Genomic DNA, 23,445 nt, shown 5'->3' on the forward strand with positions numbered 1-23,445 from the left:
TACGTCACATTTCACCTCTGATAGTTCCATCGTCATTTTAAATGTAACATCATTTCAACATCATCATCATTTTCATTATTATCACATTATTAAAACGCACAGAGCTGAAATACTCATATTCAGTTTAATTTTGCGATTAGGGCTGTTCTACAGAAACTGGAAGTCGCCATTTTGGACTTCAAAAAGACGTCTGGGGTTCCACTTTTGAAGGTATTGAAATTATTGGTCAAATACCACTTTAGGCTATATTCTTGACACCGGAGTCGTCATCTTGGAGTTCAAAATTACTATTAGGAATGATTTCTGGCCTCTGGGCATAATCCTGTTTCTGAAAATCCTAAGATTGGATTGTATTTGACCACTTTGGGATGTTCGCCAGAATCCGGAAATTACCATCACAAAATAAATATGGCAGCTGGAGTTGATATGGGATGACCATTTAGGGTTGTATTTTTAAGTTTAGGTCTAATAATCTGTAAGATGAATCACGATTGCTACAATGTTTGTAGTTACGTATTTGATGAAACTAGCTTCATGTGTCTGACATTGGCGGCACACATTTATTTGTCACATATTATCCAGCTGAAAATCAAAAACAATGACTTGCGACATTAGATTTTTTGACCTTATAAAAAAACACATGAATTCGAAAATCCGCGTGAAAAAATTCGTGAAGAATCGCAAAAAAAAAACCTGATCGGTGCGTATATATTCTAAACATCACTTCGCGCGCACATTTGAATCAAACGTATTGATGTGATTAAAATTTATCAATTTTTGGGCTACTAATACTCATGATTTTACATGTCTACGCAATTTTAAGAAAAATATCTCATATTTTATTTATTTATTGAATCTGATTCAATCTTTATTCAATATTTGCAACATATTTCCATATTTTCTTCATTTGCCAGATATCCTCAAATTCCATTCCTAAGCATAATCGAACATTTTAATATAACAAAGCACGCGAAATTCAAAGCAAAAGTCATCGCTTTGAATTTTGCGTTAGAGGCAAATTACGCAATAAATTTCATCATTATAAATGTTTCATGTAGTGACTAATATTTCAATTTTTAGTAATCAGGTACCTGTTGTTTCTCGTCAAATGTCTTTTCTAAACATCAACAGACACTTATAGAAAAAGTTCAAATATCATCGCTTTGAATTTTGATTTAGAGGTAGATTGAGCATTAAAAGTCATTTATCACAAAACTACGTGAAACATGCGTGAAACATATTTCTCGTCAAATATCCCTCCGAACATTTTAATGTAGAAAAAAACACATATCATCTTTATCTCTATGAACTTTGATTTTAAGGAAAATTGAGCATAAAAAGACTTGATTTTGCATGATAGGCTCAGTAAAAAAAAGAAAATACCAAAACTTTCCCACACATGTCTATCCGAAACAATAACAAACATTTTATTATAGAAAAAAAACACATATCATCGCTTCAGATTTTGATTTAGAGGTAAATCAAGCATGAAAAGTCATGGTTTTTCATGTTTTTCGAAGTCTTGTGAATTATATCTTCAGTAATGAAATACCTATTATTTCTCCTCAAATGTCTCGTTTGAATATCAATATGAAAAAAAAACACATGTCATCGCTTTGAATTTCGAATTATAGGGTGAATATTGAAGGTTGAACGAATAAAAGTCAGGTTTCATTTATGTTTTACATTATGTGAAGGATCTCACAGTTTTCATTATTAAGAAACCCTAAATGTTTCACAAATATATTGCTTCGAACTCCACGAATATTTTATTACAATAAAACGTACATGTAACCGCTTACTTTCTTGATTTAAAACGATTTAAAATTATGGTGCTTATTGTGCACCTCAGTAACAGCGGTAATAATATCAATAAAATCTGCGTTACGTAAATCTATTTTTATATAGTGGATAAAAATAATTAATCATGCACCATCCTATAAATGAAGCGCTCTAATCTAATACTGCGCTATCAAAATAATCAAAATAAAGCAACCTGCACATCGCCGTTGTTGCATCGCACACAATGAGGTTTGAATCGCACAGCCCCGCCACCACGTTTTACGTTATGTGAATGATATCACAGTTTTTATTATTAAGAAACCTTAAATGTTTCACAAATATATTGTTCCGAACTCTACAAATATTTTATTGCAATAAAACGCACATGTCACCGCTTACTTTCTTGATTTAAAATGATGGTGCTTATTGTGCACTTCAGTAACGGCGGGAATAATATGAATAAAATCTGCGTTACGTAAATCCATTTTTATATAGTGGATAAATGAAGCGCTCTAATCCGAAACTGCGCCATCAAAATAATCAAAACAAAGCAACCTGCACACCGCCTTTGCTGCGTCGCATACAATGAAGATTGAATCGCACACCCCGCCATCGTGATCTCGTTGCGGCAGGAGAAGTTTGGTTGTGTTTGTTTTAACCAAGTCCGCATGCCAGCCGCACCGGACTTGCTTCAAAACAAACACAACTAAACTTCCCTCTCGCCCGCGACGCACGAAGACGAATGAACCCCTAGGAGCGAATGAACCCTGGTCCGACATCTCCGACATTTTTGTTGCATTTGAGCACGACATTGGACCGAGGTTGAGCGAAATGTCGACCCGTTGTAGGACCGATCTATCGGAGAATCGGACGCGATTTGGTCCGACATCGGCCTGACAATTCTTACTGGGGTATGATCGGCAGCATGTGGCGTGTTTTATTTTCGTTTCTCTCGTTCTTGACTCGTTCTTGACTGGTTCTTGACTGGCTGTCTAAACGGTCAAAAAACGGTCGATGAATGCTTTTTCGCTATATCGGATGGCACTGCTTACAGATGCACGTTATTTTTTGGTGGAGAAGTTTGTTGTTGTTGTTGTTGATGTTTAGCGATAATTGCTTGAGGACAAATGAGGTGGAGATATAGTTTGAATATTTCTTCATGCGAAATGCTGAAGTCCGTCGTAGTTAAGGGCTATTCCCACTGCTTCCGTTCCGGGACCGGGCCGTGGCTGTTCCGTGTGTCGTCCGGGCTCGTTTGAGATTGATTTCATGCGTTCTTATGAACGCATTCACACCGACGGCCGTGCCAAGACCGGGGCAGCGTTGAGTTGCCGTCGTGCTGCCGCAGTGCGTGAGAAAAACTATCGTTGCCGACGATACTTTGTGTTGGCCGGAGAGTGCACGGAAGGCACTCGGGTGGATGCGTGTATGTTGTAGTGACATATTTCGCGCGGAGTGAGCTGCGGTATGGAAAAAAGAGAAAGACGTTCTTTCACATACACACATCAACATTTCTCAGCCAGAGCGCAGCGCAGGCACGGTTCAAGCACGGCGCAGTGTGAATGCATGAAAAGTCCCGGACGAGCCCGGTCCCGGTCCGGTCCCGGAACGGAAGCAGTGGGAATAGCCCTTACAGCGACTGCCGGTCAAATGAATTTTTTTCCGGTCGTTCATTGCCACTAAAAATCAATGGATATTGAACAAAAGGAAAATGCGAAAAAAATCGTCATAAAGTAGTGCGAACAGGATTGCGAGGATTCTACACCAGAGAGGAAAAGAGATGTTCGTAATGCCCGTTCGTTTTATTTTGCAATCGGGAAACGAAATTGAACGCGATAGCTCGGAAGGACGAACGGTGTACGAAGTCTCGCACAAAACGGATAAGATGAAATTGAATGACTGATATTTTTGTGTTCGGTAGAAAAAAGGATTGATCAGAGCACTGTTAGACACAATACAATCTCCGCATGAACACGAATGCGTTTAAGAAATGTCACCAACACAACACTGCGCTATTGAGACAGCAGAGCGATGTACAAGAAAAATGTATTAAAATTCTAATTCCTGAATTCCTTTCACTCGTAATTCAATTCAAATATACTGTAATCAACAAGGGATACCCTCAACTACAACTATCACTCGAATTTCACAATTTTTTGCATTATGCACCACAATTAAACGCGATTATTAAAGACGCGATAAACAAAGCGTCTACACACGGCGGGCTTCTTTTTACCTCCCCAGCCTTTCTCATTCAAACTTATTATTTGCTAAAACAGATTCACACTAGAGATCCTCAGAGGGAGAGATAAGCGATGAAAAAAACCGCTGATTTGGCAACTAGGTTTCACATATCAGAGGTGCCAGATCTCTTCTCAAAGCGCAATGTTGACTGACTTTTTAATTCGGCTCGTATAGCTGATGGTGACGGTGGAAGTCCTGGGGAATAATAAAGTGCATCACAAAAACCGTGAAGGTGTTAAATTTTATGTTTATGTTTAATTTGATGAAAGTATATTTAATCATTATTCTGTAGACCATACAAAGGGTTTGTGAACCACCAGTTAAAAATCACTGTGATGAAGCAACTTTGGAGCATTCTCAATTCATGTTTTAGCAATAGAACATAAAAAACGTGTAAATATAAATATATTCTTTATAGAACCTTATTGCAATACCTTTCAATGTGTCACCTTTCTTGTTCGTTTAGCTCAAATTTTGACATGTTCGTTTGGCTCACAACACTCTCTTCGCATATCTTTTAAATACTAATTAATTATAATACAAATAATAAAAAAATAATACAAGTCATGTTTTTTCTTCTAACAATTTTATCTAATAAACAGAACAATTATTACACGAAACTTTAATAATTTATTTATATACGACCATGTTGAAAATTAACTTCCCCTTCACGTACAAAATATTGGGATAATCCATCACGTATTTGTTTGCCTCTGTTACCTACAGTGAATCAAAAAATTGCCCGTACAGCTGTTGTAATAATATCAAAGTTAGGGAAACACACTTTTAATCAACCAACAGAAAAATCATTTTTATTCCATTTTTTAGTAAAACACTTCCTTATGCATAGACATATTTCAAATTATGAAATAATTCATTCCACTGTAACAAAATCAACAAAAACAAAAAATATTCCCGAAAACGACTTCAAAAAATTGTCCGTACACATTGGAAAACCCCCTCCCAGGTTAATTGCTAATATCAATTTAATACTTAGTATGACCTCCTTTTGCAGCAATTACACTCTGTAGACGTTTTTTCATAGACATAGCTAACGTTTGTTTCGTTGCGGGAGAGATCTTCTGCCATTCTTCCACCAAAACGTCTTTAAGCTGGTTCTTGTTCTGAATTGGGTGCGCCCGGATCTTTCGCTCCAAATGGTCCCACAAGTTTTCAATTGGGTTAAGATCTGGTGACTGGGGAGGATGCGGAAGTGTCGACTTGACGTTGTAGAGAAGCCATTCTTTGATGAGATGCGAGGAATGCGAGGATCGTTATCTTGGACAAACTTATAGTCGGATCCATTTCGTTTCAAAAATGTCCAAATACACGAATCGATCCATAGTACACTCAATAAATGTCAGATTTCCTGGGCCACTTGCACTGAAAGCACCCCACACCATAACATGACCACCCCCATGCTTGACTGTTGGTCGCAAATTCTTTGGATCAAGTTCGGTATTGGGCTTACGCCACACTCTAATTTGTCCATCAGACCCAAAGATGTTAAATTTGCTCTCGTCCGTGAAAATCACGTTCTGCCAGAACTCTTCTGGTCGATATCTTTGTCATGGAGCACATTCCGTATTGTTTGAGGGCTAACGTTGATGTTGGCGTTTTGTAACAAGCTATCTGCCAACTTAGTAGCACTGACTTTGGGATTTTGTTTGATTTCCCGCAGAATTATACGATGGTGACGTTCTGTGAGCTTTGTCTTACGCCCTCTTCCAGGAGCTGTTTCCAAAGAATTGGTTTTTTTGAAGTTTTGAAGCACGTACTGAACAGATGATCGTGGTCGTTTCACAATTCCTGCGATTTCGGACAAGCTTTTACCTTCTTTTTTCGTGTCCACAATTAGTTTGCGGACTGAAACTGGAATTTTGCTATGAGCAACGGACATTTTCTGCAAACGAAAGTTGAAAACATAATACGTAACACAAAGAGCATACTTCTTTAAAAATTTTACCGTTCCTGCAGCTATAAACACTGTAACACACTTTTATGCGAAGCACAGATACGGATTATGCCGACTGACAGATGGTTGATCATTTACATGACTAACTTTTGAAAAGGTCGTAACTGTACGGACAATTTTTTGGCCTGAATCTTGGGATTTTTTTGACAATATTACGATTCTATCAAATACAATATTTTTTTAAGTTGTTTTTATCGGTAAGCTAAGCAGAGGACATAATTATTAAACGAATGATACAAATTTGTTGTTTCTTTAGTTTTATTTTATGCCTGTTTTTTGTTGTACAACAATTGGGTCACTGCTGTACGAGCAATTTTTTGACACAGTGTAGTTGTGGAGAGCGCAGCAAGCAATATTGTGATTCTCATAAAGTATTGGAATGATTTCTAACCTTTATAATTATAATAAACACTTCCTGAATGTGCTGGGGCTTTCATCGCGATGAGCTTTCCGATGCAATGAGGGAAATTTCATCTATTGTTGGAATTTTCAGCTAATTCCAGCCAATTTTCTTCAGTTTATGGAAACTATGACATAAATAACATCGTTAATTGTTGAGCTAAAAGATGTTTGAGAGAATTTTACCTTAAAAAATCAGGCTTCAAAGCTTTGTATATTGCGTCACAAACTTCGGGAATTTTTATTGATTGTGGGATACGAAAGAGATATTGTGACGACATGAAACTATCACCTGTTGCAAGAAAGTGCAATGCGAGAGCTAGCCTTTCACCGGAAAAAATGGCTTCTCACATTTTTGAATCCAGCTTTTTAATTAATGGATATACCAATTCCAAAAGGGTGTGAAAATCGTGATCCATTAAAACACAGAAACAATGTTTTCGATTGACAGTTGAATTATTGTGTTGCGAATGAAAACTAGATTTGCTTCATATTTTTCGCATCGTGTAATAGCATAGCAAACAAATTTACCATAAAATGAACGAAGAGACTTTGCTAGCATTCAAGCAAACAGGTGTTGAGGTAAATATTTGCTGTAGTGTAATAGCATAAATATATTTCCTCGTAGAAAAGATTTGCGCAAGTAGATCCGGTATCAAAAATAACAAACATTTGCTTCGTGTAATAGCCGCTTAAGATTGTTGGATTTATTCCAGCCATCTTTGGGAAAACGAGTGAATTTGAAAAGTCATCGGAACATGTTTCTTTCACAACTTTTGAACCACGTGTCTGATCATTATAAAATTCATCAGTTAACCTTTACTTAGCGTCGTGTAGTTTCTGAGATAATGAATTTTCACATTTTGATACATTACAGACAAAGTTACAGTCCGATTACAGTGAAATTCAATAGGGTGTTATGAGGCAGCTAGACCTTTGACACTAATTTTGTGGAAATCGGTTCAGCTATCTCTGAGAAAAGTGAGTGAGTTCAAGTAGTCTTCGGAATATGTTTCTTTTCATAGCTAGATTTCACATTTTAAAACATAACAGGCAAAGTAATAGTCCGATTGCAAATTGAAATTCAGAAGTTAAGGGTTTTCTAGGTAGCCCGTTCATTTAAAACCAATTTTGTTCAAATCGGTTGTGTAGTTTCTGAGATAATAATGTTTCGTGATTTTTACATTTTGATACATAACCTCTAAACTAAAAATGCGATTACAAAGAAATTCAATAGGGTCTTATGGGGCAACTAGACCTTTCATTTGCAATAAATTTCATGACAATCGATTCAGCCATCTCTGAGAAAAGTGAGCGAGATTGGGAGAGCGTTACACACACACATACAGAAAATGCTCAGCTCGTCGAACCGAGTCGAGTGATATACGACATTCGGTCCTTTTGAGCACTTTTATACCTTTAGTTTTTGCAGTGATTGCTATACCTTTCTAGGAGAAAGGCAAAACCGTAACTCAATATTTTTCAATAAGCAAATTGTATTAACAGTCGCGCCACGATGTATTGTTTACTTTACACCTTTTTTTTCGCTCACGAACAAAATACCATGGATTTTGACAGATAGCATTTTTCTATTCATTGCCTATAAAGTAATCAATCTCACACAGATTTTGCGTTCAACTATGCCGTATGCATGATAGGATAAAATGCAGATGACTTTTTTCGTAGCCATTCATTTGTTAAGGGCAGTCAGAAGAAATCAAAGCGCTACACTTCCGTTATTTCACAGTCGTGTTTCGTGGATACCGCTCTCCAACTTTTTTGTATACTAATAAATATAGGGTAAGGAATGGCCAGTCGAAGAAAATGGGTTTCAAACTCTTGAATTTTGATCAATATTGACAATTTCAATGATGATATGAATTCGAAAAATCATTCCTGACCAATTTTATTGTTTATAAGTAATCTATAAATGTTCACAATCACAGAAATATGTAATCTTTCACTTTATTGAGTATTTCTTTCCATGTTTTATGCATATTTCTCAGAAAATATATTTATTTCATAACTCACCAAATAGACAATTATGGATCACTGTTGAGAACGGTTCTAATTATGAGACAATTCGCATCATATTATGGATCTACGTAGCTTTCCTGTCCCTCGTGCCTTGAAAATAATATTTTTCAAAGGCTCAGCACTGCTTAGCTTCCGTTTAGAGCTCAATAGAAGTTGAGAGGGTTTTTTAATTGGTGAAAATCATATTTGAATCGGATTGATCCATATTCATAGAGAACTATCTTGTCTCGGTCCCTATTTAACACTTAGAAAACAACTAGTTTTTACAGAAAAATCGTTATCAACCATAAACATTTTAATGTGTCGTGAAGAACTTACTTTCATCTTTGTGTATGAGTTATATTTTGCACGAGAATTAGCGATTATATCACATATGAACCTTTTGAATGATGAGTGTGCTACTTACGCTGATTGAAAAAAACGCCAAATATTTTGATAGATTGTGGAAGACAATATTTCACGCTTATAAAACACATCAATCTAGGAATAAGAACTATGTTTTCTGGGTTCAAAGCTAGCAAATATGGCATATTTTACTGCAAAAACGCAAAAGTGATCCGTAATTGTGGGAGATCCATAATTGTGGGGGGAGTGTACCGTTCATCACAGATAAATTTTCGAATAAACATCAAACAGAAAAAAATCAACCTACAGTGTCGCCATTTCGATGCTGAAGAAAATCCCCTGCCTGCAAAACGAATGCAACTACTTAAAATAGTTTCAGGGTGATTGAAATAGTGATCCTCCATTGCAAACTTCAATTGATTATTGTACAAATTTATTCAATCAGTTTTATAATCTGAAAACGAGTGCTGACAGAGAAAAAGATAACGAACAAGTTGATATACTTATGTTTGTAATTCATTTTACACATTTCGAGTATGTCGTTTTAATACATAGGAGGCTGTAAAACTGCTCATAATAGATTCCCTACCACATGTCATAAAAAACAGTGAAAACAGGATCAATATAGACAAAAACGCCAATTTATGGCTCCACACCCTGCGTTGCTTGCGTCTGAAACCTGTATTTCTGTTTTTGTGACAAAATATCCGAGTGTGATTTTGATATATTCGAAAAAAAACCCGTTTACCACTCACACTTTCGTAGCCACTATACTATGCAGTAGAACTCAAATGACTTATCATTGTAATACGCAGCAGAGTTTGATGTCAAATCAAATCAAATCCAATATATATTATTTGCTCTATGACTTACATTTGGCAGCAATGAATTTCACTTATAACAAATTGATTTCACGAATTGAAAGTACCTAAATCACCTTAGTAACACCGGTACTTTTGTACATTTCTTATACTTATGAAACCCAAGATTCTAATGAGCTCACTGGAAGATGTGCTTCTTCTGTATTATTGCCTGCCACCTGTCCTGATTTTTGTGTCGAGTATTCAAAAAGGAACCTTATTGAGTTCGACCGTGATAAAACTGAAGGACATGACGAATTTCGCGCCAACTCCACCAGATGTTGATAACACCCTCTTAGAATTTAATGAAAGTTTATGGGTGTGTAGGCTATACTAAATTAAGCAAACTTGTATACTTTTCACTAAACATGTGAAAAGGGCCCATGGCATATGTAAACAAGCCAAGTTTTCTCATTTTTGAATTGATACAAGAGTAATCTACGCTCATTAATAAGATTTGTTAATTGAAGATTTTTTTTAATAAAATAATTTTTATTGCACTGGTAGATTGTATTTACTGAAAAACTCGAAATTTTGGCTTGTTTACATATTTTCACAAGTTTGGCGAGACTTCATTTTCCAAAAATTCATCTAGACTAACAATTGAAAAAGTCTGTAATTTCAAACCCCTTTTTCAAATTGGCATATTGTGTTGTAAAATTATCTGAATTTTCATTTAAAAATATTCAAATTTTAGGACTTGAGATTCATTGACACTGAAAATAACTTGTGTTCAAAGCCATAAATTGGTTTTAGAAATAACTGTCATTTTGAATCTTTTGAACTCAAGTTTTTAGATGGATAATTTATTTGCTTAAAACTTTTTCATGCCCAACACGGATTCACCTTTTTGCTTCTAAACGATCGCGCGTCTCCATGGTAGTGCAGTTGCAAATTCTACAATTATTTCACGAAATGTACTTTACCAAATTTACATTAAAACGTGCATTCTTCATTCAGTAGACTTTGTATTCTACGATAAGCTTACGTTTTTCCGCTGAAATTAAATAATTGAATTTATGTTTTTTCCGATCCAATCCGAACCCAAAAATTTTAGTTTTGTAAAACCAGAACCCGAACCCAAAATTTTTTTAAGTTCTTTTGACGTAAAATTACGTCTTACGGCAACATATGAGCCGTTGCGGAAAAGAGTGGTCTAAAGACCATTTTTTTTGTAAATGAGTTTTTTGCATAAACCGCATCTACTCAAGAGGCTGAAGTTGGAAGATTAAGAAAATTTCGGAAAATCGAATTTTAAAGCTGATTTATTCCGTGTTGAAAATGCGTCCGAAACAGAATGGCCGTTTTGTTTCAGAACAGAGTGGTTTATGTACATAAATTGATGTAACACTATCATGTAACACGTAACATGTAGAATATTACATGTGATAAGAAACATGCCACTTTTTTTTGTACATGTAACACGTGATATGTAACATGTTACACGTAATGTAACACGAAAAATGTAACATGTAAAATGTTATGTAATATGTAATATCTTGTGTTAGATGTAATGTAACACGTGACATCTTACATGTGACATGCTATATGTATTATATAACATGTAACACTAGCCATTTTATACGATTAACCGTCATTTTTTTTTGTCATTTACCGGGTTTGTGTACATAGACCACTCTGTTCCGAAACGATTTGAGGATTCCAGTGAATATATATATGAAGTCAGAGTGGTTTATGTACATTGCACAGTGGTCCAGATCGTCGATTTGGCGGTATTTAATTTTTTGTGCAAAAACAGCTGCTTTTAGGTTAATAGTATATCTGAAAGATATTTTGTGTTTAAAAAGGCGCTTCTTTATAGAAAATAAAAATTAGGGTGGCTCCATTTTTATCAAAAATAGCAAAACTAACTTTTTTGCTGATAAAGATACGGTTCTTTTTAGTTCAGAGAAGTTGTAGGTCCATTTTTTCTAAACAACTTTGCCGAAGAAAGCTAGTCTCTATCTTGCATAGTTTCACGGTACGATGAATTTTATATAGCAAGTTAGAGTGTCGCTGAAAAATCTAGTTTTTTCGATGTAACTTTTTTATTTTTGATTCTGTTGAAACTTGGTCGTCCAACAGTTTTTAGGTCTTTTTGAGGTGCATATTTTCTCTGAATACTGGAAAGCGCTATCTCATTCACAAGAAAAGTTATTAGGTTTTTCGCTTTCAAAATACGCCCTTTTCTAATGTCTGTATCTACTTAAATAGCAAAAACAAACTAAAACTATTGATTGCGTCTGAAAGGTCGTACTTTTCTGTATATAATATCTAAAATCTGGAGGGTGGATATTTTTCTATCTCAAATTGATATTTTTCTATCTCAAATCCAATTTGAACTTTGCGGTTTTGGTAGGATTTCTCGATATATGTCACATGCATGCTACTATTTTTTATTTTTTTGTATTCGATCGGTCTATATCACTAAACCAACCCAAACGTAAGATCATAATTAATAAGGTGTTTTTTAATAGTTTTATGACTCATGAGAGCTGTTTACATAGAAGTTTGCAACACTCAACAGTATATTCTTATGTTCTGTCTGTGTTGTGTATCAGCATGGTGTGCATTACTCCAGCACTAAATGCAATGTGTTTTCTGATTTCTTCTGGTGTAAACGATTTGAATTTGAATTTGTTTCGTGCTTCCTGTGCCTCGTCGTTTTACCGTCCAATTGATAGAAGCGTACCTATGTTATTTTACAATGTGAATGTGACAATGTGAAAAAAAACAAGATCTAACAGTTTCACAGAGGCTTAGAAAAAAATATGTTCATCATCATAGCGTATGCTCGATTTTCTCAGTATATGTTTCTTACTCCTATTTTATTTTTGATTAACGTTAGAATTACGTAGAAACTCTTAAATATTTCTTCTTTGAGGCTTGTGATCTCTGATACCAACGCATTCCGAATGGCAATTTCTCGTGCTTCAGAAACTAGGTTGTCGCTACTCACCACAATGATATAACCATAGTTAAACGATAGCTTACTTTCGCCAAGAGTTGTATGAAGCGAATGTAGGCGTGCGAGGGTGACATCCTAAATTTGTATTTTTCAGGATCGTCAACGTCACGATCGCTTTTTAATGTTCTTTCTTAAAAAAGCTTGTGAATTTATTTTAGTGAAATAATTCCCCACTTTTGTCTCCTTCATGTAGGAAGCCATTTTCGATGTAACTCAAATGCTGTCGATAAAAGTAGGGTGAAGTTTTTTATTTTCCGATATAATTCTGCTAATTTCCTGGGTTGTTTCGTGTTTAAAAAACTATTTTTGGTAAACGTAGCAGAGTTGAAGCTTGCATATAATGCAATACTTCTACTGCTAAAACACGTGTAGAATATAAGATATTAGGGACGAATGACCGCCTCGGTTAAAATCCCTTGAACAAAAAAAAAAAAAAAAAAAAAATATATATATATATATATATATATATATATATATATATATATTTATATATATATATATATTATATATATATATATATATATATATATATATATATATATAATATATATATATATATATATATATATATATATATATATATATATATATTATATATATATATATATATATATATATATATATATATATATATATATATATATATATATATATATATATATATATATATATATATATATATATATATATATATATATATATATATATATATATATATATATATATATATATATATATATTAAGGCTTTCATGAATCATAAAACTGTTTGAAAAAACCTTATTTTGTATGATCTTACGTTTGGGTTTAGTGATATAGACCGATCAAATACATAAAAAAATTGTAGCATGCATGTGACATGTATCGAGAAATCCAACCAAAACCGCAAAGTTCAAATTGGATTTATTTGAGGTAGAAAAATATCCACCCTCCAGATTTTAGATATTATATACAGAAAAGTACGACCTTTCAAACGCAATCAATAGTTTTAGTTTGTGTTTGCTATTTAAGTAGATACAAACATTTGAAAAGGGCGTATTTTGAAAGCGAAAAACCGAATAACTTTTCTTAGGAATGAGATAGCGCTTTCCAGTATTCAGAGAAAATATGCACCTCAAAAAGACCTAAAAACTGTTAGAAGACTAAGTTTCAACAGAATAAAAAATAAAAAAGTTACATCGAAAAAACTAGATTTTTCAGCGACACCCTAACTTGCTATATTAAATTCATCATACCGTGAAAACTATGCAAGATAGAGATTAGCTTTCTTCGGCAAGGTTGTTTAGAAAAAATGGACCTACAACTTCTCTGAACTAATAAGAACCGTATCTTTATCAGCAAAAAAGTTAGTTTTGCTATTTTTGATAAAAATGGAGCCACCCTAATTTTTATTTTCTATAAAGAAGCGCCTTTTTAAATACAAAATATCTTTCAGATATACTATTAACCTAACAACAGCTGTTTTTGCACAAAAAATTAAATACCGCTAAATCGACGATCTGGACCACTGGGCATTGGTGCGATAAAATCACCGATTTCGCAAAGAAACTGACGGATTTCATCCCAAATCGTCTCAAGGATTGGCAGCACCCTCTCCGAATTGGTTGAAACTTGTTGGGTGTGAAGACATCACCTAATGAAGCATCTCTGCATACTTACTTTTTCCAAAATTAGTCTAGACGGTCTTCTGAAAAGGGCGAAACTTTTTTTGCCGATTTTTTGTAAATCAATATAATTCAAAAACGGTAAATTCTACAAAAAAGTGTTCTGTTAGTAACTTTTAGGAAATTGTCTGAATTTTCATTAAAAAAAATGGAAAAAATTATATATCAAGTCCTACACTGAAAAAAAATGCAATTTAAACACAAAACATCGATTTAAAAAAAATGGTCATCTCCGAATTGGCTAATTTTTTTTTTTGGTGAAAGACAACATTGTTGGCTATATTTCGTTCATACATCGCAACTTGAGCATATTTAAGGAAAAAAGTTATTCTCTGAAATAAAAAATTAAAACGCAAACTAAAACTAAGGTATATTATTTTTTCAGTGTAAAACAACCTGATAGAATAAAATACTTGTTATGATTTGATTGTTTTAGTTTTGTACAATTTAAAACAAGTAAAACTCAATGCCTAATTTCAATATATTATGTGTATGCATGTACCTAAAATTCATTGTATTACAGATGTGAATGCTTCTCACATCTTATGAACCTGCCTGATAAATTTACCTATGAAAATGGTGTTAATGTGGAAGAAAAAATCGATTTTTTTACTTTATATTTCAAATGTTTTATTTTCAAACATAATCACTTAGCATCTATTTCTTACCACTACTAAATACAGTAACTATTTTTGGATCATCTTCTGAACTAGAATATCTTTTAACTGCTATTTGATTATTACTTAAGTACAAAACTATGAAATTTCTGTGTTCCAGGTATAGGTTTTACTTGACTGAATAGTTCTTCTAGTTCCTCTGACATTTTTGTTGACAATTTAGTTTGTTGTTTGACAATTTAGTTTTATTTAGTTATCTGTTTACTGAACTACCCAGTCGTAAAGTTCTCTTGGAGTTTTAATAGTATTTCCGTAATCTCAGGCAAACTTGCTCTCTTTGCCATTCGTTTGAGAGTACCTCCGATTGCGTCACAGGGACCTTTCCCATGTGAAAAAGTGCCACTCTACTTCTAATTTATGTCTTAATTTGAAATCACTCAGGCTCGCTATTTTTTTTTTTAGTTTTTATAATAAACAACTGCTCCATCTGACATAAAAATAATTTTTGAGAAATTTTTGTAGCAGTCAAAATACCAGCAGCAGCACTCCTCTCGGGAGAAAATTACCTACCGCGTTTGGGTTACCTATGTTCTACTGCGGCCACGTGCTTCACGCAGGTTTTTGCTTCCAGAGTCAAGAACAACACTCAAACACTGGTTCTACTATTACCGAATTTATAGACATTACACATTTACACAACATAACAAGTATTTCATTCTATCAAGGTGTTTTACACTAAAAAAATAATATACCTTGGTTTTAGTTTGCATTTTCATTTTTTATTTTAGAGAATAACTTTTTTTCCTTAAATATGCTCAAGTTGCAATGTATGAACGAAATGTAGCCAACAATGTTGTCTTTCACCAACAAAATTTTTAGCCAATTCGGAGATGACCATTTTTTTTTAAATCGATGTTTTGTGTTTAAATTGCATTTTTTCAGTGTAGAAGTTGTAATATAATTTTTTCCATATTTTTTTATGAAAATTCAGACAATTTCCTAAAAGTTACTAACAGAACACTTTTTTGTAGAATTTACCGTTTTTGAATTATATTGATTTACAAAAAATCGGCAAAAAAAGTTTCGCCCTTTTCAGAAGACCGTCTAGACTAATTTTGGAAAAAGTAAGTATGCAGAGATGCTTAATTAGGTGATGTCTTTACACCCAAAAAGTTTCAACCAATTCGAAGAGGGTGCTGCCAACCGCCGGTTCATTTGGCGCGAAATCTGTCAACTGTTAATTCTATGTATCCCAATGTTAAACCACTTCATAACCTTTATATTAGAACATTTTGTTTGAAACAATCCGTTGAACAGAATTTTATTTAGATATTTTTCGAAAATTGCTTCTCTTGAACAATTTGTTCGATGGCATATAGACCACTCTGGTTCGCAACGGCTCATATATAGGGGTCCAATTTCAATACAATTTTTTTTTCAATTTCAAAAATCGAAAACATCGAGAGCGTCACGAAAATTGTTCAATTTCAAACGTTTTAAACTCAGCCAGTTTCCAACCGATTTCTGTCATTTTTGCAGCAATCGATTGAAAAATCATCTAAGCACCCGTCCATATGCAGCAAACTATTGTACTATTTAAAATTGTCAAGCCACGTCGAAACGCAAATGTCGACTTCTGATTGGTCGCTTAATGCTTCACTCCCTAACAAGGTCGACAGAATATACCTAGTTGACCAGGAGTGCGTGCTTTGTGTTTCATGTGTAATTCATTTCATTACTATACCGATACCACACGGACGTTGAATGCTAATCGTGTCGAAGAAAGAAAAGCCGGGTTTCAATTTGGTGCTCTGCAATTATATGATTGGAGTAGTTAAGATTTTTCATCATGTGTAACAGACGGAAAACCGCAAATTTCAGCATTTGCAAGTCAAGAAAAATTCAACATTGCCTCAAGAATGTGTTGGTGGCCGAAGGGCCGTTGTAATTTATACTTGTTCTCTTGCTGGATGGCAGCAGATAACAGAAATGCCGCACTTACGCTATTGCGTCTTAAAACAAAACGGTTATAGTTTGACATCACAGCACTGTTGTAGGGATGGGAAATATCGATTAAAATCGCTATCGATAATTATCGATAATTCCTCAATGCTATCGATAATTATCGATAGTTTGACAGCCAGAAGCAGATGCAGAAAAAAACGAAATGTCGCTCGGATGTGGACAGGAACAATATCCAAAAGTTTATTCGCACCAAGGGATTGGCATGGTAGCCTTGAGGCGTAACGCACATCTATTTCTGTACCGTTCATCACAAAACTTCCTTTTATGCCGTCACAATTCGCTTTTATTTGTTTTGGGGCACAATTATTGTACAAAATAACACTTAGAATATCACATTACATACAAACATTTTGAAAAATTGCTCAAAATTATCCGATATGCTGTCAATAACTGCAATCAACATTTGGTCGGTTTGCCCGAATCAACATAAGATAAGGGTAAACTGACCATTTTTCGGGTGCCAGTGCCAGTGATGTTGGTAACGCGTCAAATGTATGGTAGCTGACAGCGGTGCCATCCCCGTGTTCGCACACATCGTTCGCACTTATGCGAAATCTCGTTGTAATCCGTACGAGTTAGAGTGAGTGAAAATTCATTATCTCTCAATTTTCTAACAATTTTGAAGAGAATTCCATGTGAGAACGAACAAGCATCGAAGTCTCTTTCAAAACTGGCAAGGCCAATTTATTTTTTCAGTTCTGGCATCATTGTTGATAAAAAGGCTATTTGACTTTGCTTCTTAAGAAGACGACTATCATCTTATATTTATTCTTCGCTTGAACTGAAGGCAACTACCTTCTCAAGCATCTCTACTAGCGACAACTAGTAATCTGAGATTCGAATTTAGGTACCCTACTCAAAACTTGCTTTGCTACCTCACTCCTGTCGACCCGGTTATATTAGCGATTGCTAAATCATGTTTGACGAAATCTCGCGTCACTCTCTCTTCTTTTGTTCCACGAAGGCTCTCTTCTTTTGTTTTACGAACGCTGAACCAATCTCAGACTAAAGGGTTGGTCAAAAGTATTTTTACATGTTTTCTTACATTGACATACATAAGTATTAATACAAATATGAAATTGTAAATCGTTTTCTTCAACACCTCACTTTAATTTTGATATTTAGAATTTCAAACAATTTTCTATGTGATGACTTTGGTAACGGTTTTGTTAAGGCGTCTGCTGGTTGTTTCTGGGTGGGGATATACTTAAGCTTTAGTTGTCCGTTTTTCACTAACTCTCGAACAAAAACAAATTTGACGTCAATGTGTTTCATACGCTGATGCTCCCTAGGTTCCTCTGTGAATCCTATGCACGGTGTGTTGTCTCCCTGAAGAACAATCGGCAAGTTGTCTACTTGCAGTTCTGACAACAAATGTGATAGCCAAATTCCTTCTTTGGCGGCTGAACATAGAGCAACCAACTCTGCTTCAGTTGATGAAAGACTCACAGTTGGTTGACGTTTGGTTGACCACGAAACTGCATTTCCAAAAACTTGAAAAACATAGCCTGAAATCGATTTCCTATCATCCGGATCGTTTGCGAAATCCGCGTCAGCAAAGCCTTGTAGTATTGTAATCCCACTACCTTTACGATACACTATTTTTGTATCCATGGTTCCTTTTAGATACCTTAGAATGCGTTTCAGTCCATTCCAATGTATATCAGTAGCATTACTCTGAAACTTACTCAATATATTCACAGCTGCGCTAATATCTGGCCGTGATGCCATCGATAAGTACCGTAAACATCCGATCAATGCTTTATATGGGTATTTTGTGATGTTGTCGTTGCTTTTCTCCCATTTTATGTTAATATCCATCGGTGTTGAAACTGGCTTACAATCCTGCATTCCAAATCTGGCTAGTATGCGTTTGATATAGCTTGCTTGGGAAATTGTTAATGTCTGTGACTGCACATCTCTAATGATGTCTAATCCAAGAAAGTGTTGAACTTCCTTCTCATCCTTCATTTGGAAATGCATGGATAACTTTTCTTTTATCCTAATAATTTGTTCCAAACAACCACCGATGATGAGCAAATCATCTACATACAATATTACAAATACATCGGCGGCTTTCGATTTATATATACAACAATCCGCATATAATGAAGTGAACCCCAAAGAATTCATTGTTGCATCAAAACGTTTGTTCCAACAGCGTCCGGCCTGTTTTAATCAATACAGACCCTTCTTCAGTTTTACTATCTTCGATGAACCGAAGTCATTCGGAAGACGCATGTAGATCCATTTGATGGATTAAGAGATCCTTCTCGTTTGCAAGTGATAGCATTACCCGGATACTAGGCATCTTTGCTACCGGTTCGCAACCAATTTGGCTTTGTATTTTCCATCATCCTTCACGGTGAATACCCATTTCGACAATATCGGTTTCTGATTCTTTGGAATGACATCGATAACTTCCCACGTCTGGTTGTCGTCTAATGATTTCATTTCTTCATCAATCGCATTTTTCCAATTAATCCAGTCATCACGCTGCATGTGTAAATCCACGGACTGTGGAATTTCATCGACGAAATCCTTGGCACAAAATGCTGTCTCGTAATCACTCAGCCATCTTGGCTGTCTGTGCTCTATCGCGCTGGTCCTAATATCCAAGGAGGTATCGCCCTCCCTTGATTCGGAAGATTCTTGGTTCTCTTCTTCTTCAGGATGATCCATGGCCTGCTCTACGCGTTCTGTTGGCAAAAGATCGATGGTTTCTAAGTTCTGCAGATCATTAGCTGAAATAAATTCAGCATCTGAATGATACCTTGCATCTGACTCAACCATCTCTGATCTTTCGTTGAAGACTACGTCTCTTGAGTTCTCAACCAATCTGGTATCTGAGTCCCACAGCCTGTAACCGTTATTCGCATACCCAACGAAGCGTAATAACTTACTTGTTGAATCTAGCTTCTTCCGTTTTTCTCTCGAAATTTGAGAATATGCTTGGCAACCGAAAATTCGTAATTTTCGGACGTTTGGTTTCCTTCCAAACCACATTTCATACGGAGTTTTGTTCTCTAACAAAGCACTCGTTGGAGATCTATTTGTTTAATATACTGCAGTCAACAATGCTTCTCCCCATATTTGTTTCGGTAAACCACTTCCATGTAGCTTACACCTGACTTTGTCCATCAGTGTTCGATTCATTTCTTCTTCTTCTTTTGCCGTAGATACTGCAACATTATCTGCAAGCGAACGGGGTGTTTCGGAATGTTCCTTGTTGCACCAGAATCCAGGACACATGGCAATTTTTCTTTGGCCTTGATTGCTGCCAGTAGTGCGTGAAAATTTCGATTCTCGTTTCTTGGTGCTAACGAGCTCTGTAGCTGTTGCTTCTTTCTCTTCCATTGTGGACATTGGGATCGATAATGCCCTATTTTGTTGCACTCGAAGCAACGAATTTGTTTACGACCACTTTCTTCTACGAGCATGGCCGTGTTTTCCAATGGTCGTGGTCGGTGTTGTACCAATTCCGCATCAAACAGCATGCGATGCAAGTCATCCAGCGGCTTCTTTTGTAGTACTTCTTCCGGAAGTAGTAAGATGGCGGCTACGACGTGATTGTATCTCTCAGGAAGGGCTCCAAGCAGCGTCTGAACTTTCTCCATGTGCGTACTGAATGGATCTGCTCTACCAAGCTCGATACATAATTTGGATCGAACCGAAATTAATTCGTTCAAGCTGGCGAACTGTTTTTGTTCCAATGAATATAGCTGCCGGCGCACACTCATGGCGACCAATGTTCCTCTGCGTTGATAAGCTCGTACAAGGGTATCCATGCACTCCTTTGTAGGGGTGTGCGAAACTGGCTTTTCTGGTGTCGAAACGAAACGAAACGAAATTAACCCTTAATTTCGATTTCGCCAAATTAGTCGAAACGAAATCAAGGTGGATTTCGAGTTCTCGAGACGAAACGAAATTGGTCTCTAAATTTCGCGAAATTTCGCGAAATTTCGAAAAATAAAATAAATGTTTCTGAAACATAGCATTACAATGATTTGTAACGTTGGAGCGTACGCTAACGAAGTACCCTTCAACAGCTGATCGCAAGGTGCTTACCTGGTCGACGAAGAGTAACGTAGGTATTCAGTTATCGATAAACCGACAATGACGAGAAAATCAAAAATGTTAAAAACTAAAATCTTGATGCATTCATTTATACAGATTATATTGCAGGTAATAGTAGCGCGATAGATACAAATGATATAAAGGTCAAACTCGAAATGTCTTTGTAAATAATAATTTAATGAACTTCTGAACTGATTCTTTTGGTTTGAATGCAACTATGTTTAAAATAGTAATCCTTCTTTCATAGCACTTTCATCATTCAAAATCCAAGTTTTGTCCTAGAGCTCGAACTGGAAAAAATGAGAGATGGTAGGTAGGTTTTCAACCATTCCTGTGAGTTTTGGTGTCCCTAGCAAAGATAACTTTTCCAAAGAGTTGTTCCCTATGCAAACGTAAAAGCGACGAATCCGATAAGCAATTCCTCGGCGGCCTTCTGATGCATTTCTGCATTCTCTAAAAGCAGCAAAATTCACAGGAATGGTTGAAAAGCTGTAAAACCTTTGGAGGGCAACTTTTTTTTCGCTTTTGTCGACCAGTGTTATTGAATTTTTTTTAACACCGTTTAGTCAGACTAGACTAAGTGACATTTTTATCAAATCGAGGAAAATAAAATTTAAGTTAACTATTCTGTAAACTTTGAAGTTTTCAATATTTTTGCACATATTTTAATATAACTTAAAATTACTTTTTGACTGAGCAGTTCCACAAAAAATGTCTCAGTTTCAATATTTTTTGTCATTTTAGATTTGGCCTAAACTTTGCATAAACGTTTCTATAGGCTGAGAAGCTAGTTAAAATGCTATTTTGGGAGGGTTATTGTGATTATAAATATTTTCAGAGCCAAAAGTTTTTTGATCAGTGTGACGTCTCTGGAAAAGTTTTAGACAGTAATTTTATCTTTCCGATAAAAAAAACTCTGAAAAATTGATTTTTTTAATGTAAAAGAAACATTAAAATTAACATAAAAAAGCTTATTTTTCAAAAATCTTTTTTTGTGTAAAAATTACAAAAAAAAATACCGAAGCGATGAAGAAATCAAAGAAAAATTAAATTTAAGAAAAATTTACAACATGTTTATTTTTGGAAGGACAATATTATTATCTATAACTTTGCCAAAGGCACTATGCCAATCAAACCAACTGTTTCGATTATAAAATATTTTAATTACCCACAGAGTGTCCAATTGGAGATTAAAATTATTTTTTCAGCTAAATCGGTTTGTTTGACTGGCATAACTAGTGTCTCTGGTAAGGTTGTAGAAAATAATTTTGTCCTAAAAAAATATGCCCTGTGAGTTTCTGCGACACCCAAAATAATAAAATGCATTCGGGACCATTCCTAAACTACGTGGTCATATTTTGATCCCTTTCATACCCCCCTTCTCCTCCGTGGTCTTTCGTGGTCTTTTGTTTTGTGATCTTATTCTGCAAATATATGTACAATAAAGTATGAAAAATTTATGAAAAAAATGAAGGTTCAAGAAAACTGATTATTAGATATTGCGCAAATTGTAAATAGAATTTTCAGTAATATCATTTTCTCAAAACCAAAATAACAAACAGATAATGGTTGTTTAATTATTGATAATATTTCATTGTCTTTAACAAATATAATAATTTCCTTACCTGAAAGTAATTTAAAATACGCTTTTCTGTTGAGTATATTCAAAATGATTTTTAATTTGTTGTTGAGTATCAAAATAAATAAAATTTGTTTAAGCAAATTGATCATCTACGATAAATTTCTCGCTTATAGTTATGGTAAATTGTATACTCATCTAGAAATCATCTAGAAAAATATTTAGTTGATAATAAGTGAAACCTTTTAATTTAATTTTAATTTAATTTATTTTCGATATATTTTTTACACTTGAATCGCTAGAACAAGTTTGCACTTCCAGTGAGCATCTGCTCTTTTAAGGAAGTGTGATACGATGTTGTTAACTATAAGTTGAAGCTGGTGATGATACTTGTCGACAATTGTGGGGTGGTGCTGGTGGTTCGCGCGTTGATGGCGTTGCTCTGGTTACGGCGTACGGCAGAGGCATTGGTGAGTAGTGTTTTGTGGTATTCGGGTGTAATCCAGAATTGGGCTAGATACTGTGGTATTTTCGTTTTCATGATAGCTCGCAAACGACGCTTGAAGATATATGTTGTTTGGGCATTTTTACATGATGGGGGGAAGTCGTTAAACAGTTTGCTACCAATGTACGACATTTTTTGCGACCGTATTCCGTGTTGAATCGTGGCAAATACAGGTGACCAGTTTGTCTGCTTGAGCGGTTTTCGTGCATTCTTCTTGTGACAAGGACGGTTGAATTGATGTTATTTCGCAAGTGGATCAACATTTGATACTCCTGGGGTACACGGATTGGTAGGGTTGAGTCCCTGGGATCTTCGTATAGTAGATGAGTGGGATACAGATGAGGTTTCCGGAACACGGCTTTCAAGCTTC

General features: G+C 35.2%; 1 protein-coding gene across 1 annotated transcript in view; it reads right to left on the reverse strand.

The window, feature by feature from the left end:
- Nucleotides 1-9,839, reverse strand: part of LOC129728802 (uncharacterized) — a 625,151-nt gene extending 615,312 nt beyond the window's left edge. The window contains exon 1 of the mRNA XM_055687263.1: nt 9,656-9,839. The gene's annotated coding sequence lies outside the window, so the exon portion shown is untranslated. The remainder of the gene's footprint in view (nt 1-9,655) is intronic.
- Between the last annotated feature and the right edge of the window lie 13,606 nt (nt 9,840-23,445).

Source organism: Wyeomyia smithii, chromosome 3, assembly GCF_029784165.1.
Source record: "Wyeomyia smithii strain HCP4-BCI-WySm-NY-G18 chromosome 3, ASM2978416v1, whole genome shotgun sequence".
NCBI lineage: Eukaryota > Metazoa > Arthropoda > Insecta > Diptera > Culicidae > Wyeomyia > Wyeomyia smithii.